This window comes from Camelus dromedarius, chromosome 7 (assembly GCF_036321535.1).
Source record: "Camelus dromedarius isolate mCamDro1 chromosome 7, mCamDro1.pat, whole genome shotgun sequence".
Lineage (NCBI taxonomy): Eukaryota > Metazoa > Chordata > Mammalia > Artiodactyla > Camelidae > Camelus > Camelus dromedarius.
The window spans coordinates 20,480,737-20,508,233 of NC_087442.1; the positions used below are offsets into that span (position 1 = coordinate 20,480,737).

General features: G+C 35.1%; 1 protein-coding gene across 4 annotated transcripts in view; it reads right to left on the minus strand.

The window, feature by feature from the left end:
- Positions 1-27,497, minus strand: part of NRF1 (nuclear respiratory factor 1) — a 123,495-nt gene that overhangs the window by 89,318 nt on the left and 6,680 nt on the right. The gene's annotated exons all lie outside the window — the stretch shown is intronic.

Sequence of the window (27,497 nt, forward strand, 5' to 3'; positions counted from 1 at the left end):
GTGGACACCTCAAAACATGACTTTTCTTTCAAGATAACTCTACTAGGACTTGTTTCTGGATAAAATTATGAATGTGTAAGTGTCAATACCATGGATCTACGAATCTCTGCAATTCAATCATTCTCTCATTCATTCCACAAATATTAACTGAATTCTTATCAGGTACTCCTAATTTTAACATTACTATTCCAAGAAAAACTATGACTGGCAATTCTTATGTTTCATCTTTGTTTTAAAAAAAATGTATTATCATAAAAGTGACACATGTTCTTTCTGAGTAATTGAGAAAACACAAGTCAGAAAAAAACCAGAAATCATCACCACCTGACATAGCCACATTACCAAGTTAACAATTTAGTGTATATGCTTCTAGCATCCCTGAGTTCCTTATACAGTTTTGTTTTTCAAGTGAGGCTATAGTGTACATATGGTTTTAGAAATATTTTTAAAATTTAATATAGAAAAAAAGTTCATGTTATTAACATCTTACATCATTTTTTAATGTTTACAGAGCATCCACTATAAAAATGTACAGTAGTTATTTTACTAATTTCCTTAAGTTAATCATTTAGGTTGTTTCCAATTTTTCACTATTACAAATAGCACTGTGATGACAATTCTGATATTCTATTGAATAAATGAGTAAATGGATGGTTTTATTAAGCTAAGTCTTTAAGTACATACCCAATTATATCCTTAGATTTTAAGAAACAAATAACTCTGAGTAATCATACAGTTGTGATTTTGGACATGCTATTATAGCAGCCATAGAAAGGTAATGTAAAAACAGCAATCTAAACATAAAGATAAGTACATAATACTTGCTGGTGGACAGAGGACAAAATGAAAATATTAACCTTGATGGTGTAAAAGTAAAATAAGGCTCCCAGAAGCTGGAATATAGAAAGAGGGTGGTGTGCGGCATTTAAAACGCAACTTTACAAAACAGCAAGTTGAGACCCTATTGAAAGTTGGTGGTTCAAAAGATAAAAGTTTATCATTTAAAATGATAAAGATAATTAATAAAAGACTTTCAAAAATAATATAAATATCAATAATGGGAAATGGAGAGAGGAAGGGGTAGAAAAAGTGAGTTAAATTCTTATTTTTTATGTCAAAAAAGTCCACAGATATTGTCTAAAGTTGAGAAATCAAGAAACAGAAGTTTACACACATTATTAAGCCTTATGGAAGTAATTCCAAGAGAAGCTAAACACAGAAATAGTGAAATAGGTTTTAAAGGTTAACTCTGGACAGTAAGGCTGCGGATGGAAAAGAAAGAGAAATGGCAGGAGACATGTTTTTTTCATTGTAAGCTCTTCTCTGCTATTTGATTTGTTAGGAAGCACAAATAATACCCTGATAAAGGTTGACTGAAAAACCTGTAACTCTTCACCTTGACACTTGTCTTTTTTTTCAAGTATTTATTTACTTATTTTTTACTGAAGTATAGCCAGTTTACAATGTTGTGTCAATCTCTGGTGTACAGCAACACCCATCTTTTTATTATCTTTCATGACACTGATATCCATAGGTATTTATTTTATTTTATTTATTTTTTTAATGGAGGTACTAGGAATTGAACCCAGGAACTTGTCATGCTAAGTATGCATTCCACTACTGAGGAATACTTTCCCCCTGTAACTTTTCACTTTGGCTCCCCTAACTATACCCTCTTATCTTGATAACCAGTCAGACCCAGCTGCTCACAGCTTTTCTTTAACCGGAGGCAAACTTAAAATGCCTAAGACCTCAGAGACTATCTATCTGATTTTCTCATTTTACAGATTAAGTTGAGACTCAGAAAGGCCAAGTGAGTTACCCAGAGTCACAGCTCTAGCTGGCCGCAAAACCAAAACTCAAACCCACATCTCCCATCTTCTTATCAAGTGCTCCATCCACACTCCATCAGAGACCCACCCTTTGTCCTGGTGCACAGTCTCTAACCAGTATTGGCTTGAGCACATTAACTTCTTAGCACTTAAAAAAAAAAAACTTCAACTATTCTTTTTAGGGAAGCAATTAGGTTTATTTTTTTATTTTAGTGGAGGTACTGGGGATTGCATGCTAAACATGTGCTCTACCACTGAGCTATACCCTCCCCTTTAGCATATTAACTTCTGTCCCACCCTATCTATGTATATCTTCAGCCCAAGATTTGGGTTTTACTAAGGGTCCAGTGAAATTGTATTATAAAATAATATGCATATTGAATTGATTTTTCAAACTGCACCTGCAGTCACCCATCCCAGTCCCTCTAACATGCCTCTTGTTTCCCTTACCCTTCAATCCCCACCATCACTGCCTTAGAGGATATAACTACTTTGAGGAATGTTATCTACAAACTGAGAGGCCTGACAGCATGCTTCCTAGCCACAGGAAAAAAAATGCAATTCATGAAATTGCCAAAGCAATGTCTTTAGAAGCTACTATCGTCTATGAGCACCAGAATGATCAACTGATTTCATATTTTTCTTCACCCATATTAGATGCTTTAGCTAATTACCCCTCCCACTTCCAGTAAATGGAAACAGAACAAAATTGTTTAAAGAAAAAAAAGGAGGATAAAGGATTGAGGAAAATAAAGAACTGTGCAGACATTCTAATGTTTATAATCATTATACCATTTTATAAAAAATATTTTAAGCTGAATTTTAAATGGTGTCAAGGTCCCTATTATTTATATAATATATAATATATAATATAAAATATATATTACTATTTATATAAATTTAGAAACAACTAGAAAACATGTAAGATGGGGGACAGATCAATAACTAGAAATCAAGTTTAGGCAGAAGAGTCAAGATCTAATAACTAAAACCCCAGCATCGACTGTATTTTCCATAAATTGTGCACAATTAATGGATAGTGCATTGTCTCACTAATTTGAAATAAATAATACTGAATGTTTAAAAGCATGCTTTCTCACACATGTAGCTGTGCATAAGGAGATCAGTGTGGCAACAGTAATACTGATTAAAACTGAAAAGCAGGCTGAGAATTGAGCCTAACACTCATCACTTCATGGTTTATTTCCAGCGTTTTTATTCCCTCTGATCCACTGTGAAACCGAGGGCTAAGGAGCACATTCATACAGTTTGATGGTGGCAGTACTGAGGCTTTTAAAAAAGTCAAACAATGTATATAAAAGCACTTTATAACTGCAACATGCTACAGAAACATAAGGCATTACTTTATTTTATTGTGGAGCAAGAAGGTGAAGCAGAAGAGGAAATGACTGTTGCATCCATTCATGCAACCATCCATCCAGCATTTCATTACCAGGGTCTTAAAGGCAGGACCGTAAGTAGCTCCAGGTTTAGTCAGAGAAAAACCATATAAACCAAAGCAGCCCCGCTTACCTGTTTTGTTTGGTCTGCAGTGTTTTTTGTTTGGTTTTTAAATGTGAATGAACTGCCAACATTTTAAAATAGGGAAATAACATAAAAGTTCCAGATTTCTAACTCCTCTTGAAAAACCAGGAAGATATGGGCCTCCTACCAATAAATGCTAATTGTTGTTATCATTTCAAACGGGCAACAAATGACTGGGTAGAGGTAGCAGAACATGCTCTTATTGGGGAAGGGTTTAGTTCACTGGTAGAGTGTGTGCCTATCATGCATGAGGTCCTGGGTTCAATTCCCAGTACCTCCATTAAAAAATAAATAAGTAAGTAAATCTAATTACCTCCCCCCATTAAGAAAATTTAAAAAAATTAAAACTGCAAAAAAAAAAAAAAAAAAAATGAACATGCTCTTATCAACAAGTCTCTTCAAGTGGACTCCTGGGCTGTCTTAATCATTTACAATGCCTGCTATTAGTCCAGCACCAGAGATTGCAAAGACTCTTCAATGCAAAGTATAAATGCTAAGGAAGACATAGGGAGAACAGGGCCCAAAGGAGAGGGTAGGTAGGTAATCCAATCAATCGACAAATATTTACTGAGGACCAGGTTCTAGGCAAGAGACACAGTGTTAAGCGAGAAGGCAGAGTCCCTAACCTCAAGAAACTTCAATTCTAGAGGAGAGAGCCATAACAATAAAGACATAAAGGAATAAATAAGAAATTTCAGGAAGTGACATGTGCTGTGCAGAGGATATATACTAAGGCAATATGATAAGAAAATGACTGGGGGAGGTAGTCTCTGATGGGGCACATTTGATCTGCGACCTGGAATGAGTGAGAAGGCAGTTACAGGAAGAGCTTGGAGAAAAGGGAAAGGATAAAGGAAGACAAGACCGAAAAAAAATCATGTAAGGCCTTTGTAGGACTTGGAAAGGAGTTTGGATTTTATTCTGATTGAAGCATTTTATGGAGTAGCTATTTGAGCGCTGGGGGCTGGAGGCAGGGGTGGGGGTGGGGGTATTCAGAGCAGAGGAAACATTGTGGCATATGGAACAGGACCAAGCATAGAGTACACCAGAGGTTCAGCTAGGGGGAAGCCAGATGGTGGGGGCCTTACATGCTGTGCAAAGTAATTTGTACTTCATCTTATAGCTCAGTGGTACTGAACATTACGAAGATCTCTTTAATAACAACCAAAAAAGGAAGGAAGGAAGGAAGGAAGGAGGGGAGGGGGGGAGGGAAGGAGGGTGGGGAAGGAGTAAGGAAGGAAGGAAGGAGGGGAGGGAGGGAAGGAAGAGGGAAGAGAGCAGAACCTCTACTACATGATAATTGTTCATTCAGAAAAACAGGTAATAAAGAGAGTATACTATAAATTACTTAATTTATTTGAAAACGCAAATGAGAGTATTATCTATTCAGTGTATAAATAACCACAGGTCACCAAAGTTCACTGCAGTAACTCCTGGCCACCCTTAGGGTTCTGGGCTACAGGATGGAAGCACTGCTAAAGGTGAAGAGTAGCATCCTTGCAAACATTCCTCCCAGCTGGTGAAGAATCGCCTGGGAAGGACTGAGGCTAGAGGTAGTCAAACCAGTAAGGTAATTAATTCAGTGGTCCCTGAGGGAGCAACAGTGGGGTCCTGAACTAAGATACTGTGGATAGAAAGCAAGTATGAAATATTTAGCAATGAAAATGGAAATGTTTTAGTGAACAACTGAATGTGAACAGTGAAGGAAAGGTTAAGTCCAGCCTGATGCAAACATTCTGGGCTTGTGTTAATGAGTGGCTCATTAAACCAAGGCAGGGAACAGTAAAAGATCTGCAGAGGAAGACAGGGCAAAACAATATTTACATGAACTGTCCAAACAGATATCCAGATCTAGAGCTGTGATGCAGGGGAGGCTGTGATGCAAGTTTGGGACTCATCAACAAGGAAATGGTAATGAAAGCACAGAGCAAGAATAAAATTGACCAGGAATAACATATAAAGTGGGACCATAAAAAAAAGCAAGGAAACTTGGGAATATTCAAAGGGGCACACAGAGGAAGGGAGGAAAAACAAAATAAAAAAAGTGTGAAGGTAGGGGAGGGTGTAGCTCAGCGGTAGAGCGCATGCTTAGCACGCACCAGGTCCTGGGTTCAATCCCCAGTCCTTCTGAGGCGGGAAGCCCCATAAAAAGACCCAGCAGGACCCCTAGGCAGGGCTGCTGCTCTCCTCCCAGCACCATCCAGTTCCCTGGCCCTAAAAGCTCTATCTCACTTTTTGCCTCTTAAGCAGCTAACTTACATCTAGAATTCTATTGGTTCCCTGAGCTCACTTCTGATTGGTTATTTCCCTCACTCCTGATTGGTTATTACTCTCACTTCTGATTGGTCCACTTCCCTAACTTCTGATTGGTCCATTTGTAGTACTTCATTTGCAAGGGGCTCACTCCTGATTGGCCTATTTCTACAAAGCTTGTTCCTGGTTGGCCAACTTCTGTTGTACTTTATTTGCATATAATGTTGCAAAGTGTAAAACTGGCAGCCTATAAAAGGCCTGCATAAACCTACAGATGGGGTCCAGAGCTTGAAGTGTTAACTCCTCTGGGCCCACTGATGTAATAAACCTGAGTTCTCCAACTCTCCGAGTGCTGCTTGGTCTCTCACCCAGATCCAGGTTGCTGTCACAACTGAGCTGTAACACATTTTTCCACAACACTTCCATTAAAAAAGTAAATAAATAAACAAACCTAACCCCCCCCCCCCGAAAAAACATAGTAAATGCATATACTTGGTCTGGGAAAAAAAAAACAACGTGTGAAGGTGAGTGAGAAGTTGTAAGGAGAAATGAGAATCAGGAAACAGTAGTGTCATGGAAATCAAATGAAGAGAGCAGGCAACAATATCAAATGCCGTGAAAGAAGGGTTCAGACAATGACTTGCCAAGAGAGTCAATATATTCATTCATTTATTCATTCATTCATTCAACACATCCATAAAAATCACCTACTGTGGGTCAAGAATTGATGCAGACACAGAGGAGACAGCAGTGAACAAAAAAAGAAAAAGTCCTCACCTTCTTAGATTTTACATCCTACCAGAGGGAGATAAACTAAACAAATATATACATAATATTTTAGGGAGAGGGGAGGTAGGAGTGTACTGGTCAAGAAATGTCTTTCTGACAAGATCTCTGAGCTCAGAGCTGCAGGAAGTGGAGATAAAATGAAATACTTGGGGAAAGAGTATCCAAGGCAGCAAGAACAGCAAATGCAAAGATGCTGAGACAGGAGCTTGCTTGGTGTGATCAAAGAACAGCAAAACAGCTCATGTGCCTGAAGCAGCCTAAGCTAGAGGAGGACAAGCAGGTGAGGTCAGAGAGGTTAGCCACAGACAGACTTGTGGGACCTTGAGGGCTACACAGGATCTTTGGATTTTACTGAATGAGATGGGGAGTCTTCGAAAGGTTTTGAGCGGGGGAAAGATGTAATCTGATTTTTTGATTTACGTTTTTAAAGGGTCACTTGGGCTGCTGTGCGAAAGCAGACTGAAGGGAAGAAAAGGTGGAAGTAGGAAGACCAATTATAAACCTACTGAAAGATGAGCATGGCCTGGACCAGAGTAGCAGCAACAAGGGTGGTAAGAAGTAATTATATTTTGCATGTTTTGAGGGTAGAACTGCCAGGATTTCCTGACAACTTGGATGCAGGGTAGAGTGAAAGAGAGGTGTCTAAAAATGACTCCAAGGTTTTGGTTTGAGCAACTAGAAGAACATAACAGCCATTTACTGGGATGGGAATGAGTGTCAGAGGAACAACTAAGATGCCTATTATACATCCACGTGGAAATGTTGAGTAGGATGTTGTGAATTGGAGCCTTAAGTGTGCTACTTTAAAAACTGTTTTTAGATGCTCTTAAATGCTTTTAAACTGCTCCTTTTTTGAAGAATATAATTAAGAACTACATTTGTATACTTAGAAATGTTGAGGTCAACATTTATTACTTAGGTTCATTCTTGTCTGGACAAATCAACTATAAAAGTGCCACTAATACCTTTTCTAAAGTAAAAAATATGATGAGTGAAAAAAAAATGCACAGCCTAAAAGTTGAGAATTATGTTTTATTCTGCAGACTTGCTGAGGACTCAAGCCCAGAATACAGCCTCTCAGATAGCTCTGAGGGACTACTCCAAAGAGGTAAGGGAGGAGCCAGGTATATAGGAGTTTTTGTAACAAAACCTAGGTAGTTAGAACATTAAAAGAGTATTGTTAATTAAAGAAAAACAGACATCTCAAGTGAATAAGAAGATGCAAAATCTGGGTTCACTGAAATCATTCTTTCATATGCACCTTAACTATCTAGGGCCAGTATTGGGGTGGGGGGGGCAGTGAGGCGGGGGTTACAGTGTCTGATAGCTTGATGGCCACAACATCCTTTGTCTGATGATATGGCAGGCAACATTCTTCATCCACAAATATAACAATAGGTCATAATTACCTATCATATCTCAGATTTATGTCAAACATTTTTCTTTATGGATGTCAAAACAGTCTATGAAAACAAGATAACTATGTAAGTTTAACTATGCTGGAGAGATTCAAGGATGTGCTCTGTAAATTACTATATGAATACTCTTTTTTTTTTTTTCTTTTCTTTCTTTGCCCAAGAGATAGCTATAGTGTAAGTAGAAAGAAGCCAGAACTTGGGAGTCAGAAATGCCTGGTTTTGATTTCTTGTTGCATAACCTAGAATAAAATCATAAAATCTCTAAGAGCTTCTGTTTGATCATCTGCAAAGCTGACAAGGATGATCCTTGCCTCATAAGGTAGTAACAGTAATGATAGCTAACATTTATTGAGCCTTTACTATGTGCTAGGTACTCTTCTAAGCATTTTTATGTATATAATCTCATTATAATGTATAATGTAATCCTCACAACTCCATGAGGTATTATTAATAATTATCCTGTCATGATGAAATGAGGCACAATGAGGTTAAGAAATTGTTGCAAAGCGAACAGGAAATGAGTGACAGAAACAAAATTTAAATCTTGGCAATGTACATAATAGTGCCTTACAGTTTATAAAACATGTTCATATTTTGTTTTTAAAGGCAGGTACAGCACAGTATTAGATCGAACAATGTGAAATTGCTTTTTGTAGATCCAAAACAGTCAAATGTCAGCAATTTCATATGGTTCAACCAAAACTATTATGCTACAGCCACTTAAAATAATGAATTGCGAAGATGTTTTTTAACTGTAAAACACAATGGAAGGTATTATTTTAAGCAACAATAAATAGAGCCACACTAAGAATTATCACAATTGTGAAACTGAAAGCAGTATGAAAAAGAGCAGACAGTAAATATGGGAGTCCATTCAAATTACACATCAATGACCAACAGTAGATCAAAAGTCTGTTATATATCCAGCCCAGGTTTCCATCTGCAGTCTTGGTATTTTTGAGAATTAATCTTCTGAATGATATGGAGACAATCTCAAGCTGACATCATTTTCCCCATGGCACTCATTACCACCCGATGTAACATTTATTTAGCTTTTTTTTCCTCAACTCATTAGAAAGTAAGCTCGTAGAGGCAAAGACATTCTGTTTTATTCAATGCTTTATCCTCAGCACCAAGAACTGTTCCAGGCTCCCAATAATTACTCAGATTTGTTTACTGAATGAATGAGAAATTAAAACTTCCTAAATTGGACAAAAACATACAAAATACATTTTAAGATAAAAGATAGAGTGCCCAGACATTTTGTAATGTAAACAATAGCAATTAAACAAAACTTTCTAAATAGCATAATGGTCCCCAACATAAACACTTCAAAAAGTGTCAGACATCTAAATTTGAATAATACCTATTCAAAAATTAAAATCTCCATATTTCCTTTGTGAGTAATCCACTAAAACAAACCCTATCTTGAATTACTTACGAAATTAAAATTAGAATAGCATAATCAAAGTTTCAGACATAGTAGTAAGAAGGAAAATCATCTTAGACTCCTAGATAAGGAAAGGAAGTTAGAGAAAAGTAAAAAAGCACATACATTTCTAGGATAAAATTTACAAAATGGTTAAATATAAAACTAAAATGACTTTACTTAAAACTAGGAATAACATTTCCAATTTAGAATTTGTTTAACCTATACAAGCTATCTCTAAACTTAAAGGGGAAAGAAGAAATGCTACCCTAAATTTCTAAAGAAATAAAAGCTGCCTAAATAACATTTACACTATATTTCCTGTTCAAAAAAATCACCAAAATTTTTCCATAACTATGGAAATGTTATATCCATTTAGAATAAGTTATTTGAAACATTGTAGAGCACTGTACAAAGAAGAGGAGATAATAATCATCCTATAGTAATAAAAAATGTTTTTCTCACTGCTAAGTTCTCAATGTGATCTTTTATAAAATTCTAAAACACAAAAGGGGAAAGAGACCATCAAATGTAATTTACCATATACACTTATCAACAGCCGCTTGGTCCTGGCCACAAAACACGTCCTGCAGCTGGCTGTCAAACCACCAAAAGCTGCTTGTCACCCACCTTCCTAAGCGCTTAGAACTAAGCTCACTTGGGTCAAAACAAGTCAACTGTCTTTCTCACCAGTAATATACTGGAACAAAAGTGTCAAATATAATTCTGGCTGCCAAGATTTTGTTCTTAAGAACAGACTTGCAACTATTAAAGCAGACATTAAATTAAAGCTGTTGCCTAAAAGAAAAGGGCTATCTGCATCTGTAGCTTGACTGGGATAATACTTCTGAGGTCTTGATGTGGAATTAAACCAGAGGAAAGAGAAGCAACTGGAAAAATCAACAAATATCAAAACCCAAAAACAGAGTGAACAAAGAGTAAACTACTGGGGAAAAAAATGAATATGCCAGTAGTAACATGTAAATAAAAGTAGGGTTATACTTTAGAACAGGTTCCATGTGTTGTTATACAAGGAATATTCACTCTGACTTAGTATAGTTACAAATTATTAGCCAGAGAAATATTACAGAAGTATCAAAGGAGGAAGTAAATTGGTATGTACTGACACAGAAAAATGCCCACATTATACTGCTATAAATTGAAAAAAAAACAGGTTATAAAATTTGCTAGGATGAGTATGATCTCATTTTTTAAAAAAAAGGTACAGATACAGTTATGTGCAAACAAAAGAATCTAGAAAGATATACTGAAACTGTTAAGAATGCTTTTCTTCTGTGCAGAATGGAATTATGAATTATGAAGAACTGAATTCTGTTTTATAGATTTTTTTCTCCCTTTAAAGTAATAAGCATGTAGTTACTTTTATAATGAGGGGATGGAGGAGGGGTTATTCCCAAGTCTGGGAAAGAAAAGTAAAATAGCATAAGTCCCTCTCCCTCTTCACCAAATGAAAAGTCTGAGGGTGACCTCCAAGCTCATGGATCAGGGAGACTCATACATAGACCATCAAAGCTGCTCAAAGGGAACTCTTTCTTTAAACAGAATCCCATGTGGAACCTCAAAATACAAGATAAAAGTGGAACTTCTCTAAGTGAAGGAGCTGGGGGCTGTAGAGATCTATATGCACTCATCCCCCTCACCTCCTGCAATACCCTCTGAGGCTCGTTCCTCAGGACTCCACAGAGCAGAAGAGGAAATGCCCCGGTTAATGCAAGTCTTCCACTGCGTAGTTGGGAAACTGAAGTCCAAGAATTAGCCACCTGTTAAGACCTCTGCCTTACAGACTCACCCCAGGGTCATTTTATACCCTAGGCATTATAGACACAGTCCCTGAGGCCTGCAAGCTTTTCAAATACATACAGAAAAGTTTATAGAGAAAAGTGAAAACACAAAAGAACTGACTCCAACATACCAAAAGAATGAATAATGAATGTCAAAAAAAAAAAAAAAAAGGAGGAGGAGGAGAAGAAGAGGAAGAAGAAAAAAAACATAAAGCTTCCTGATGTTCAACATGATCCAAGCACACTACAACTCTCTAGTGGCTTTGCAAACGTATATTTTTCTACTGTCTGAGGTTTGTGTTTAGCCATACATATCTATCAAAGCAACACAAGCTAGAATCAGCCACTGAGAAAAACAAATGGAAAAAAAGGCAGCAATGGAGGGACAGTTTTTGGAACTGAAGAGAGACAAAAGATATGTTAATCAAATAGGTGGATAACTACAGATATAAGGGATAGTAAAGCCTGCCCTTGGTGGGTAAAATCAAATTCCAAAAAGACTCAAACAGTCTAAAATAATAAGCAAAATCAAATAGGATAAATTTCAATAAGCATAAATATAACATTCTGAACTTTGGCTTAAAAAAAAAAAGCCATTGCAGAAAGACACAGGATGATGACTTTTGTCAACATCACAGAAAAAAAGGCTCAGGTGTGCTGGTTCACACTAAACTTAGTGTGGAAATAAACATCATGACAAGCAACATTTGTAAAATGTGGATAATGAAAGGTGCTTTCTGCATCAGCCTGACCACATCTGTATTTAGTGCTGGGCACTTTACTTTTTAAAGAGGTAGAAAAACCCCATTATATTTCATTGGGACTGTGAAACGGCCGATATTATAAGGAACAGTTGAAAAAAATAGAGATGTCTAAACCTAAAGAAAGGGTCTTGGAAAATGACCTCTGATTAAATATTAAAGAATATCATTAAGAGGAATTATAAATATTGTGTGTCCCTAATAAGAACAAATAGGCAAGAAGTTAGGGGAGGTAGGGCAGAATTCTGGCCAACAGATCATTCTTCTAACGGGAGTGTGAAGATGGAGTGGGTTGTCAGGAAGCAGTGAGCTGTCCCATCAAGAGGTATCTTCATGCAAAACAAAGACAACCAGTTGAGAGCACTGGAGAAGTGGGCCTTGTACCTATCCTGACTCAAACTAGCATGCAGAAAGTAAGGGAGAAAAAAAAAACCCACAGAAAACAAAAACAAAAAAGCTCTAAGATTCTGTACCAAGAGTGTCTGAACCACGGGGTCTACAAATGTGTATTTAGAAAGACTGTCTCAAGTGTCTCAGGATACAAACCCTGGATAAGATTTGATATAGTCCTTACCCTTCATCTACTGAGAGAATATAATCTACTGATATATAATTCTTCTGCAGTTTGGGGTATGTACAAATGTACACACAAAATTACACAGATGGTATAAAGCAAGCTTTAACTAAGGTTTGGTCCTCCTTGAGAAGAACTGTAACAGTAGAAACTGAAAGGCTTTCCTAGAGAAATGTAGGAAAAAGTATCAAACCTCTTCTGCTATCATAGTCTTAAAACATTTTTAAAAGTTTCATTATTTTTAAATTGCAAAGGAAAGCAGGCTTTATTAATGTACTGCTCCTCTAATCCCACCTTGGAAGAACTGTACAGTGAAACTAATCATGTAACAACACTTTTATTGAATGCTGCAGTCTCAACCATCCACACCATAGCCAGGAGACCCTGGGAAACAGTTTTAGTTATGTCTTATTTGCCTTTTAAATCAGTACATTAGTCTAACAAGTGTAGTTCTCTCATTCCCCAGGCAAAAGCAAGAGAAGCAGTAAAGCAGGATAAAGAGAGCAAGAATAAGGGAAAAGAAATAAAACAAATAAATTAAAGAAAAAGCAGACAAGAACGAGCATAGCACAAGCAGCTGATGATATATATGGTAGGACAACCAGCCCTAAGATCTCAATGCTTGTAAGGGCATCATCCTATCATAAGACAGGCATTTCTTTACATACCTGACAAATGCATTTTTGAAAAAGCATGAACAATGTAAAAATGCATATGCCAGTCACTTTGGAAGACAGTTTGGCAGTTTCTTATAAAACTAAACATACTCTTACTATATGATCCAACACACTCCTTGGTATTTACCCATATGAGCTGAAAACCTATGTACACAACAAAAATCTGCACACAAATATTTGTACTCTTTATTCATAATTGCCAAAACTTGGAAGCAATCAAGATGTCCTTAAATAGGTGAATGGATAAACAAACTGTGGTATATCCATACAGTAGAATATTATTTAGCACTAAAAAGAATCAAGCCATGAAAAGACAAGGAAGAATCTTAAATGCATATTTCTGCATGAAAGAAGCCAATGTGAAAAGGCTGCTTAGTCTGATTCCAACTATATAACATCCTGGAAAAGGCAAAACTGTACTGATAAGAAAAAGATCAGTGGTTGCCAGGATTGAGGGTGTAGGTGGCAGAAATTAATAGGTGGAGCACAGAGGACATTTAGGGCAGTACGAATACTCTTCATGATATTATAGTGATGGATGTGTGATTACACATTAGTCCAAATCCACAGAAATATACAACACCAAGAGTAAACCCTAAATTAAACTATGGGCTTTGGTGATTATATGTCAATGTAGGTTTTTTTCTTGGTAAAAAATGCACCATTCTGGTCAGTTGTGCTGATAATGGGTGAGACTGCGTATATGTGGGGAAAAGGGAGTATACAGGAAATCTCTGTACCTCTCAATTTTGTTGTAAATCTAAAACTGCTCTTTAAAAAATGAAGTCTTAAAAAAAGTGAAAAGGAAGCCTACAATGAGTATCTGTGTGCTGTTTAAATCAGAATACTATGTACTGTTTATAATTTTATATTTTCTTGGCAAATAAATGTCATGGTGGAAAGCACTGGTTACTGAACAGTACTGGAATTTCTTTTGATCTAAGTGCCTTTGAACTTGTGCACTTTTTAGTTAGTTAGACATTTATTAGCATACCACGCCACTGGGGAAGGGAGCAGGAACAGCATGATACTAAAAAGACAAGTGCCACCACAGGCTACTGCTGGCAAACATGAGCTCCACTATATCATTATTCAAAGTGAAGAAGGAAAAGTCATAGGCAATTTTCCCACCAGTGACAGTGTTAAGAAAGCTCTATCAGTAACACTGTCTCTTCATTAGATGAAGCTGACCCACCACCTGATTTCTTCAGTCTTTCCCCACCACCATGCATCCTATACATTCAAATGTATTCAACATTATATATTACTAACTATACATTATGTACATATTGTACATAAACTATGTTTTAATAAATATATGTGTTTAAACTATAAAATATATATGCTGTATGTAAATTATAGCATTACATAACTATGAAACTATTCAGCATTATCTAACTACAGTAGGCTATGATGATTTAGTCTGGAGGAGTTCCTGATTACCCCTGAAAATCCCTACCCCCTCCCAACATTTACCATGATTTCTTATAGGAACATTGGTTTTTGACATATGTATTTTTTAAAATAAATATATTTTATTTTTAGAGCAGTTTTAAGTTTATAGAAAAATTAAGCAAAGTACAGTGAATTCTCATATACCTCCTTCACCACCCTCTTCCTCTCCAATCAACATCTTCCTTAGTGTGGTTAAATGTGCTACAATTGACGAACCAATTTTAAAGGCCATAGTTTACATTAGAGTTCACTCTTTATGTTGTAGTACGCAGGTTCTGACAGGTGTAATATGATGTACCTTCCATTACAGTATCATACAGAATGGTTTCACTGTCCTAAAACACCTGTGCTCCCTCTCTCCCTTCTCCTAAACCCTAGCAACCATTGATCCTTTCACTATCTCCATAGTTTTGTCTTTCCCAGAACTTCAGATAGCTGGAATCATACAATAATTAGCCTTTTCAGGTTGGCTTCTTTCACTTAGTAAAATGCATTTAAGATTCCTCCATGTCTTTTCATGGCTTGATAGCTCATTTATTTTTAGTGCTGAATACTATTCCATTGTATGGATGTACCAGTTATCAATTCTTTCTTTCATAGATCATGCCTTTGGTGTTATACCTAAAAAGTCATCACCTGGCAATAGGCACATGAAAAGATGCTCAACATCACTAACTATTAGAGAAATGGAAATCAAAACTACAATGAGGTACCACTTCATACTGGTCAGAATGGACATCATTAAAAAGTCTACAAATAATAAATGCTGGAGAGGGTGCTGAGAAAAGGGAACCCTCCTACACAACCAGTGGGAATGTAAATTGATGCAGCCACTATGGAAAAGATTATGGAGGCTCCTTAAAAAACTAAAAACAGAGTTGCCATATGATCTAGCAATCCCACTCCTGGGCATGTATCTGAAGAAAACTCTTAACTCAAAAAGATACATGCACCCCAATGTTCACAGCAGCACTATTTATAATAGCCAAGACATGGAAGCAACCTAAATATCCATCAACAGATTAATGGATAAAGATGTGGTATATATACACAATGGAGTACTACTCGGCCATAAAAAAGAATGAAATAATGCCATTTGCAGCAACATGAATGGATCTAGAGGTTATTATTCTAAATGAAGTCAGACAGAGAAAGGCAAATACCATATCACTTATATGTGGAATATAAAATGACAAATAAACTTATTTATGAAACAGAAACAGATTCACAGACATAGAAAACAAACTTATGGTTACCAAAGGGGTAAGGGGATGTAGGAAGGATAAATTAGGAGTTTGGGATTAGCAGATACAAACTACTATATGTAAAATAGATAAACAACAAGGTCCCACTGTATAGCACAGGGAACTGTATTCAATATCCTGTAATAAACCATAATGGAAAAGAACATGGGGAAAAAAAAGTGTGTGTGTGTGTGGGTATACATATATATACACACACACACATACATATATATATATATCTCACATCACTTTGCTGTACACCAGAAATTAAAACATTGTAAATCAACTATACTTTAATTTAAACATTCAATTCAATTCAATTTTTTAAGTCATCATCATACTCAAGGTCATTGAAGTTTTCTCCTGTATTATCTTCTAAGAGTTTTATAGTTTAGTGTTTTACACTTAGATACCACTTAGTTCCACTTTAATTTTTATAAAGGGTATGAAGTCTATATCTAGATTCATTTTTTGGCAGGTGGATATCCAGGGGTTCCAGCACCATTTGTTGAAGGGCTATCTTTGCTCCACTGTATTGCCTTTACTAACTTCATCAAAGATCAGTTGACTATATTTATGGGGATCTATTTCTGGACTCTATATTCTATGTCACTAATGTATTTATCTGGGCTTTCACCAGTATCACTCTGCCTTGATTATTGTAGCTTTATAGTTTAAGTCTTTAAGTCAAGTAATGTCAACCTTCCAACTTTGTTCTTCTCCTTCAATATTGTATTAGTAGCTATTCTCTATCCTTTGTCTCTTCACATAAGCTGTAGAATGAGTTTGTCAATATCCATAAAAGTAACTTGCTGGGATTTTGATTGGGATTGAATTGAATCTACAGATTAAGTTGGGAAGAACTGACATCTTGACATTATTGGGTCTTTCTATTCATGACTATGGAATATCTATTTTAGTTATTTGACTTCTTTCATCAGTTTTGTAGTTTTCCTCACATAGATCTTACACATATTTTGTCAAGTGAATACTTAAATATTTTATCTTGATTTTTTAATCAAAAATAGTTTAAACCAAAAAAGTATTCAATGTTTAAAGAGATAAGCATCACTTATCTGGTAATTTTGTTTACTAGAAAAATCTCTCAGGTAAATTTAAAAACATGTTAAGCAACTCTACCTAACTCTTCCCACTTGCCACTTATATGGTGTTTCCGTACTAAGAAATATGCCATCGCTATCTGATATAGATAGTAAATTTACCAGATATATGTCTAATGTGGAATGCTCATTTTCTTTCCTTTTTCAACTAAGAATCAATTAAAATGGGATTACAGCCCTTATGTGGCTGTTTTGCAATTTTATGTAATCCATAAAGCTGTAGCCCTTATATATTAAAAGTATCCCAAAAATATATAAACCTAAGTGGGAATGGGTGAGTCAAAGAAAAAAAAATTACTATGGCATCTCTGGATAGCAGGACTACTAATTTTTTCATCTTCATACTTTTCTTTATTTTCAAAGTTCTCTACAAAGATCATATATTACTTTCACACTCCATTCAATCAAATAAATACAGCATGTAAAATGAGTATAACTATACATATCAATAAAGACTAATGTCATACAAAGCTTACAAAATACAAAACAGTGTATCTTTTCTATGGATACAACACAAAGGTTTTTTTAAATGCAGGGGAATGGTTAACATCAAATTCACAATAATGGTCACAGCTGGGGAAGACTAGGATGAGGAAGGAGTTCCCAGGAAGCTTCAATATTATCTGTGATATTTTATTTCTTAAGCTGGGTAGAAGATTTGTAGTATTCATTATACTGTTCTATATCCTTATTTATGCCTGAAGTATTTCAAAAAATTTTAAAGGCACCAGCTACAGAAGTCAACCAAAGCAGTAGTGCTTAACCCTAATCTCTCCAAACTACTTAACTGGGACATGGTACTAGAGGAATAATAGATACCAGTGTATCTTCTATAAATGAGAAAATTTTTTTCGGAAAATTTAAAGTAGGAGTTCTGAAAATGTGTTCTCATGTATATTTACAAGCAAATAACAATCTGAAACCTATATTCGATAAAATATCTGTAACAACCATTTCATTCTGTGCCTTGCACATAGAGCTCAAAATTAAATCTGTTCAGAAAAAGCAATACATAAATTATCTTTAATTTGGCCTTATTTTATATTTCCACTTGCAACTCCTGTTTGAAAGCAGACTTTTTACTTTGGTCAGTTTTAAAACAGTATTTAGTCTTTAAAGTTTGTCATAAAAATAAGATTAATTTTTGAGTGGTATTTTCCAGCTTGGTGATTTTAAATGGTTTCTAACCAGGACATGGCACCTATGACAAGAAGCACACATAAGAGGCTCACATAGTAACACACCCTGTACTAGCTGCATTCTCTCACATAATTACATAGGTATGATAATGACCAAAGTTTAGGTAATGCCTATTCTACCCAACTTTTTAGTAGTACCTATTGTCATTTGAAGCAATGACCCTCAAGGACAAAAGGTAAATTCACAAGATGTTTGAAGAAACTTCTTAAACTCAGTAACATTTGACATGAAACAAAAAAAGAGTGTGTGGTTTTGATTATTAGAAATGCCTTAACTTACCTCTTACAATCTTTACTCGAAATTAGAGTAAGAAGTTTTTAAAAGTAGGGATTGGGGGTGTGTGTGGAGAGACCCAGGATGGTTTAGAACTAATACTGTTCCTTCCCATTTCAGCCCCTAATTTTACTGTCATTCCTACATCCTAGCCCTAAACTAGAAATAGACTGTAACAAACAAATCACCTGAAAACAAAAGGAGGAGCACTATTTAACAAACTTTGAGATTATCAAAATGTAGCTAGATGGATTGAGGCTTCCACACTAAAAGAAGAGGGTGTATCACACCATTGTATTACCCAATTCCTTGCCCAACAAATACATATTAGGGTATTCATAGGACAGATTTTCTTAAAAGGGAAAATCATTCAATTAAAACTATCTACCTGGGTCTGCAGTTTCTATAGACCCAGGACTTTTATTCACTGTTTTCCATAAAAAGTGATGTTTTTAACATTCACCTTCTAAAACCCTTTTTGAAAAGGCTTCCCCAGATCAAGCACAAGCCGTGACCTATTGAAATTTAAATGAGATGTTTGCTTTTCAGATCAGATGCATCTTATTTGAGAATCCCTCTCTTAGACCACTACAAATTTAAGGACCCAAAAAGTAGAGGACTCATTAATAGAAACCTAACAAGGCTGAAATTATTGGCTCTGTAGGAACTTGTACATGTATATCCTTTTCCTGTGCATTCCTGAAATCAGTTAATTCTACTTTTATCATCATCTTATACTTAGTTCTGTATTTCATCATTTGCATTTACCGAGTATACTATCATCCATATTCCATTTGTTCAGCCTATTCTCACAAATGTCTGTGGCAAAGTTACCAGATCAAGACTGCCTGGATGGATGTAGGAAGCTACATAATTTTACTGAGTTTTGTCCTGTTTAAATGTCATCATATCACATTCGTTAAACAAATATTTTTTGAGCACTTTCCTGTGTAAAATCCTGGACCAGAAACTGACGGGGGAACACGTGGATGATTACAGAAGCAGTTCTCAAAGTGAACCCTGGGGGTCCATGAGACTTTTTCAGGGGATCAATGAGGTCAAAACTATTTTCATAATAACTAAGACATTCTTTGCCTTTTTTCACTGTGCTTATATTTGCACTTACGATGCAAAAGCAATGGTACGGTAAAACTACTGGCATCTTAGCACAATTTAAAGCAATGGCACTAAACTGTACTAGTAGTCATTGTATTCTTCACTTTCATGTACTCACAGTAAAAAAGTAGAGTCAATTTTATTTAAGAATCTGTTGATGAAAGAGTAAAACATATTTTATTAACTCTTCACCCTTGAATTCGTGTCTTTTTACTATTGTGTAATCCAGCAGGAAGTATACACAGGGTACTTCTGCATTCAGAGGTGTTATGGTTGTTTTGAAAAGCACATGTATCATGCTCTGAAGTTGCAACCTGAATTACTCACTTTTTCCCAAGGAATCCCATGTTTACTTGAAAGAGTAGCTGACAAACTATATGGTTTTTCAGACCTGCATAACTATTAGACATTTTCTCAAAAATTAACACAGTGAGATTGTCACTTCAAGGAAAACAACTGAGTATTTGTTGCCAGTGATAAAATTTGGTATTTCAAGTGATAATTAAAATTTTGGAAAACGTGTATCCACCACAGTGAACTTGATAACTTTCCATAACTTAAAAGCCTTTTCTGGGGGGATGGTATAGCTCAATTGGTAGAGCATATGCTTAGCATGCATGAGGTCCTGGGTTTAATCGCCAGTACTGCCATTTAAAATTAAACAAACAAACAAACAAACAAACAAACAAACAAACCGACCGACCTAATGACCCCCCCCAAAAAAATAATTTAAAAAACAAAAAAGTCTTTTCTGATGAGATCAGGGCTAGTGTTAATGAATGTGACTTCTGTGTCAACATTTGGAAGAGCTACATAAGTCAGTAAATTAGTATTTTCCAAATGACCAATGTATGATGTTATAAAATCATGCACGGGTTAAAAGATCCATTCAAAGATAGAAACCAATAGATTTCAACATTAAGAAAGCACAGTTATGATTTCAGATTCCACATTGCAACTCACCTTTAAGAAATTAACACTACTGAGTTTTAGTGTTATACCAAAGAAGAACATCCACAATAATTTGAAAAGGCTCTTAAAATACTCTTCCTTTTTTCAACTACATATCTGGCATGAGATCAGATCTTCTCATACTTTAACCAAAGCAACACACTACAGCATTTGTAGTGCAAAAACAGATAGGAGTATACTAGCTGACTTCCATCAAGCCAGACATTAAAGAGGTTTGCAAAAACTGTAAAACAGTATTACTCTTCTCACTAAATTGTTTTTTGTTTTGGAAAATATAGTTATTTTTTATTAAAATGTTTCACTTATTTTAACATGTAATGGGTATATTATTATTTTCAAATTGATAAACTTTTTAAAAAACATCAGTTTTAACTTCTAATACAGTAAGTATCAAGAGTTATAACCCACATAAACAAAAGCTCTTGAGTACTCAATATGTTAAGAGTATAAAAGGGTCCTGAAGCAAAAGATTAAGAACCACTGGCTTAAACTGTAACAGAAGAGCGGGGGAAAAAAACACACACAAATAAGAACCCAAGGGAGAATGTTACAGCTACCATATCCCTTTTACTATTGAATATTCTAGCTCTTTCTAAACTAGATCTATGCTACTACCTGGTTCTTGAAATAATTCACTTAGCCCTGCTGTCAATATAATCAAAATGAGTAATTCATTTAGCAAGCATGAAAAGGGCTCAAGCAATACCAAGCTAATGTGTTAAACCAATTTGAATTGATGAGCTTTTCTTTATTCATATTCTAAATAAGTGGCCTGAATTAAAATTGGTTTTATTTCCCTGGTATAAACTTAGCCTATAAAGAGACTTCTTTCACAAAAGACTACAATTCTCTTGGAAATGCATCCCACACAATCAAATCAGTAACGGAAAGCTATGAAATTTGGTCCTCTGCCTCGCAACAACAGGGCAAAAAACTATAAATCCTACACTGGTACTGAGGATCAAGATACAAAACATGTCATTTAAAAAAAAAACCCACATTCTAGAAGACTATATGCATATAAACAATCATTTGTGTTTTTTAAAAGGGACACACACACTTTTGCTTAGCCTACCTTGATGAATTCACAAGAAACTGATAGTGGTAGTTGTTTCTGCAGTGGGAAAGAAATCTACTTTTCATTTTATATTGTTCATCATTTAACAGTGTACTTGTAATACTCAAAAAATAAATATTTTTAAAACACCATTTCTATATCATCCATTTCTCCAGTCTTTTATCTCAAATGCAAATTCCAAATAGTTCTAGTAGATATGGAAATCATTAAATGAACACTTGCTAAGTAAGCAACAGACATACATTTCATATACCTGATGAAAGCATCAAAAACAACCTGTCCATCAACCTGGAAGTGATCAGCCACTGATTACCTGAAAGAGTACCTAGCGATGCCATCCATCTGCCCAATATAACTGATAGAGTTGCTACTTCAATGGTAACTTTTTCTTTTTATATTGACCCCAGCATTTGTTTTAAGATATATTCTCTGAATAGCCCAAAGTAGGTAAGCTTAAAGATTTCTTTAAACCATGCAGCAACATTAAATTCAGCATCAATTTTGCTCCTATTATGCACTAGGCACTATGACTTGATAATGTAACACATGTAACACAAAATGTAACATCTGAAAATGTGCACAGTAGTTCTAAACAACTAACTACACAATCAAGGTTTAACAGTTAAACCAATGAAAAAGACCCTGGGGTTTTTAATCAATTCTAAATTTAATGAGCCAATCTTAGGATGTGGCTACCAATAAACCTAATTCAGACTTGAACTGTATTAATCATGGTAGCTATACAATGCCCAGAAAACAGAAAAAGTTGGACCCACTGTAGTTTGTACTTATCTAGGCCACACATGATATCCAGGGGCCCTGACAAAGTGCAGTAGGGTCAGGGTAGTTTGGTTCTGTGGAAGACAACATGTAATGAGTTAGTTACTATATGTCAAGTACTTCACCTGAATTTTCCTTAAATCTCCTCATATCAATGATATAGGTATTATTATCCTTGTCTTAAAATTAAGGAGATTCAGACTCAAAAAGGTTAAGTAAGTAATGCTCAAAGTTGCAAAAAGCCTGTAGGCAGCAGTATCAGGATTTAAACCCGGAGCCCTTGTAGTGAGCTGAATGGTGGCTGCAAAAAAGAAATGTCCACATCCCAACTTCTGGAAACTGTAAATGTTATATCATTCAGAAAAAAAGGCTCTTTATAATGTAACTAAATTAAGGATTTTGAGATGAGGAGATCATCCTGGATTATTCAGGTTGGCACTAAATCCAACAAGTGTCCTTATAAGAGTGAGACCAAAAGAGACTAAAGACAGAAGAGCAGGAGAAAATGTGCCCACGGAGGTAGAGACTGGAACAATGTAGCTTCAAATTAAGGAACGCCAGCAGCCACCAAAAACTGGAAGAAGGAAAGAACAGATTCTTCCTTAGAGCCTCCAGAGGGATTCTGGTCCTACAAACACGAGATTCCTGACTTTTGGCCTTTAGAATTATGAGAATAAATTTGTTGTTTTAAGGCACCAAGTTTATGGTACTTTGTTATGGCAGCCCTAGGAAACTAATACAGCTTTTAAAACGCTACCTTTCCAACAGACCCCATTACTTTTCCAAGAAGGCTTAAGGATCTAGGGCTATTCAAACTAAAATAGAGATGACTCAAAGAAATTAAAAAAAAAAAAAAAAACCCAACCAAAACCTTATACTTATTTTTAGAAGTCCTAGAGAGCAGAAGTGTGAGACCAGTAGGTAAAAATTACAAGGAGAAATTTCAGGTGAAATTAAACTTTCTAACCACCTAAAGTGTTGAAGACTAGACAGACTTTTGGTATGTAGTACCCACCAAAATGATTTCCTATCATCGAACATGTTCAAGAAGAGACTGATGACCAAGTCACTTCGGGGAGGTGAGCTGGCTTAGATGACTTAGAATTTCTTTCTACTCCAAGTTCTTAAAAATTATAAAATATTAGATGACACCACAAAAGCCTAGTAATAAGCTAAAATATTTCAAATGAATTTTACAAGGTTTCTACAATCATTTATTCAAATAAATACTACTAGTTACATGTCAAGCACTCTGTTTGGTGATGAACACAAACATGATGTCTACTTTCATAAAGCTTACAAACTGGTGGCAAAGAGAGACATGTATCAAGTAATATACAAACAAGTGTAAATGGCATGTATAGACATATATGGTGAAGTATAAGTGCAATAAGGGAGATCTGGTAAAACTTCTCTGAAGAAATGATGCTTGAGCAGAGACTTGAATAAAATTTCTAAGATTTTACCAGGTAGAGAAGAGACGAAAAACCTTTCCAGGCAGAAGGAACAGCAATAGAAAAGGTTTTATGGTTAGGAGCATGTTTGATACAAACTGAGCCCAAAATGTAGGTACAGCCACATTAAGGAGCTTTGTATTCATCCTAAATGGGGAAACTGATCACACTATGTATTTAGAAAAAGATCACTTAATACTGCCTTCAATGGGTGCTAAGCCGGAGTGGAAGCAGGTGGATCAATTATAGGTTACTGCAACAGTCCAGAAAAGAAATAACAGGAACTCAGAGAAAAGTGATAATGGTGGAAATGAAGAGGACAATTTCAGCTTATTTAGAAAGTTAGAGGATTTGATGATATGGAAAGATCAAGGTGTCTGTTCTGAGAAAATGGATCAATCGGTGATACCCTTCACCAAGGTAAGCAAGAATGGAACAGGGACAAGTTTGAGAATGGAATCTCATTCTAGGATGAAGTGAATCTGAGGCATCCAAGAAATGTCAATCAGGCCACTGGATATAGAGTTCTTAAATTCTGTTGGTTGGCCAAATCTGAGTATGCCTACTTACATGGAACAGATGCATATTCTTTTTATCTTTAAGGGAAACCAGTTGTTATTTTAAAAATCATTATTACTGGGGGAGGTATAGCTCAGTGGTAGAGTGTATGCTTAGCATGCATGAGGTCCTGGGTTCAATCCCCAGGACCTCCATTAGAACAAACAAATAAAACTAATCCCCACCAAAATAAAGTACAAAAAAAGTCATTATTATAAAAAAAAAAAGATAATTTCAAAATAGTGCTAGCCTAAAAGACAAGAATCACTACCTTACCAGAAGCCGTAAATTAACACTAACCAAAGATTACCTATTTAAAGGACATTGGATATATATCACTCATTGAGCTACAAAATGGATTTCTTCAGAATGAAAACAATCCATCTTGGTGGATTCCCAAGTTAGAATTAGCTACTGCTCTCACATCTTTTAGACACAAAAACTGAAAACAAAAATTTAAGAGGCAAAAAGTTTGTATCTTTTACTCCCAGGCTGTCCACCTCCCCCTATCTCTGAAAGATACTAACTTAAACATCTTAATTGTCAAGTATAAATGATAAAGTTTTTCAGCTGGAAAAGATCCTAATCTTCAAAGTAGAAATGAAGAAAATAGACAAATCAGATTTTTTTTTCTTCTAACACATACCTCCACAGGCTTTATACTACACTTAGATGAAAAATGACTAGACTACTTTAGATATTAATTGTGATGACTAAGGAAATATTTACCCTAGACTTGCTTTCCATTTTGTATTAAAGAAAAAAAAAAAACTACTAGAAAGATTAAAGATAGAACTAAATAAGTAAGCAGGAAAATTGGGTTACATTACAAACTCTAAAGAGAACCCACTGCACAAAATCTTAAAGAAAGTTAACTTTGAGAAAGATCTAGTATTCTTTACATAAAATCAGAATTTTATATGTATCACACACTTAATTGAGGCAGAGCATGAATCAGACTAGAGTATTTTATATTTAAAAGATATTTATACTTTATGTATAGAAGATCTTTTGAACTCCCCACAGATAATACTTTTTAAGAACAAGTATTTTTAACACTTCTATATTGTACAATTGCTGCTACTAATATCAATTTGCTCTCAATGGGAATATAATAGCTCAGAATGTCCCAGGGAGAAATAAAAGACCAATAACATATTGAGACAAACTTTCACCTCAGAAACTATCCTACAAATAAGAATCTTGGCTCAGGAAGTGTGAGGGCAGAATAGAGAAAAAGCAAGTTAATATGTGAATGAAATTGAGGTTAACCCAGGATTTAGCTTTCATTCTTTACTAAGTAAGCTTTCATAGGCAGGCCCTTCCATCCTTACTCCAAGTTACCCTTACCTCAGCAAAACCACACAGAGCATGAAACAGACAGTAAGCATTTCCTGGACAAATTTTTATTTGGATAGAAACTTTTAAATATCTTTTATATTTCATTAAAATGGATTTATAGCTGTCTCATTAAGAATGTTCCAGGGCAAAAAATAGGCAAATCAAGCACCCATAGATGTTTCTGGTTCAAGAAAGTATGCAGAGTATTATTCCACATTATCATATACAGTATACATATGTACAGTGTGTGTGCGCACGCAAGTACATACACATATGCTTAGGGAAGTATCTAAAACCATATAATTAAAATATTGTTAAATATTTGTGTATGGTAGATTTAGTTATTTTTAATTTTCTTCTATTTGCTTTTCTACAATGAACACATATACATAACCTCTTTGCTTTAAGAAGAAAATATATTTGTTTAACATATAACACAGACTCCCAATTAATTTTGGAAGGAATTCTTATTTAGAAGAAACGTTACCATTTTTGTCCTTTTCCATTTTCAAATAGGGAAAAAGTCCCAGTGAGGATAAGTGACTTGCCTGCCCAAAATCTGATAGTGAGTCCTTAGAACCATAATTATATTATTTATATTTATGTTTATTTTTTCTGATTATGAAAGTTAATGTATTTCATTAAGAATAATCTGAAAAATAATGAAAGCTATTAAGAAATAAAATGAAAATCACCTATATGCTTATAACCAAAGATAACCACTGATTTTGGGGGCTTTTTGTTTTCTTTCTAAAAATTTTCACTACAAAAATAATACATTTTCAATGTAGAAAAACTTTAAAAATATAGAGACAAAAATTAAGGAAGAAAGACAAAAATTTTAATACTCAGTCACATAATTGGTGATACTGGAATTGTTTCTTCTTTTGACTTAGTTCCTGAGGCCAGTTTTGGATCAACAGACTAGTTCTATGATGGTGTTTTTATGTAGCAAACCTTGGTTAGTTCTTTAATTTGTGACTATTTTTATATGAAAGCTCTATTATTGAAAACTTTACTTCATAATTGTTTTATGAAAGACAAAGGACCAAAAAAAGGTGAATAAACAAAAGTACTCCAGTTCTACTCAGGGATCTTCTTCACAGATTTAGTAAATGTAAAGATAATCCACAAACACAAGTCAAACTGCAAGTTACATAACACAAATTTTCTTAAGATTACCCAATATGTTTATTCATGTAATTCTTGTATTTGCCAATACTTTTACAGGGTATCCTATGAAACACTGCCAAGTGGCATTAATTACAGAAAAAAATCATGAGTTATGAGCAAATGTATTTATAAAAACAAGCTAATCAAACTCATAAGTTACTGAAACATCATTAACTCAATTAGCAAGACATTAAAAAATACTCATTTTAATCTCGTTTTAAAATGTCTACCTTCTATACATTTGGTAATGCACATAAATGTATTAGTACAATAATAGGAACATCATTTAGAAATAAATGGGATTCAGAATGTGTGCTCAAACTTTTATTTGTAAGAGTGACAACAAAAGTTGGAGGTCATTACCCAGAACCCAGAGCCCACCTGACCAAACTGGAATCTTAATTTAATTTCAAAGATCCGAAGATTACAAGAAGTAAAATTGACCAATTATCTAAAACTTCAGAATGAAATATTCTGAGAATCAAGTAAGTTCTAGTATGAAACATTATTAAATAATTTGTTTAAATTTCCAGATTTTATCAATGGCTTAAGAAATGTGAATACTAGCTATTTGTTACCATTATACATCTTAGATCTCAAAACATTCCATAATTGTCATATTTCAGGAAGACCCTATAAAATAAGCCAATGG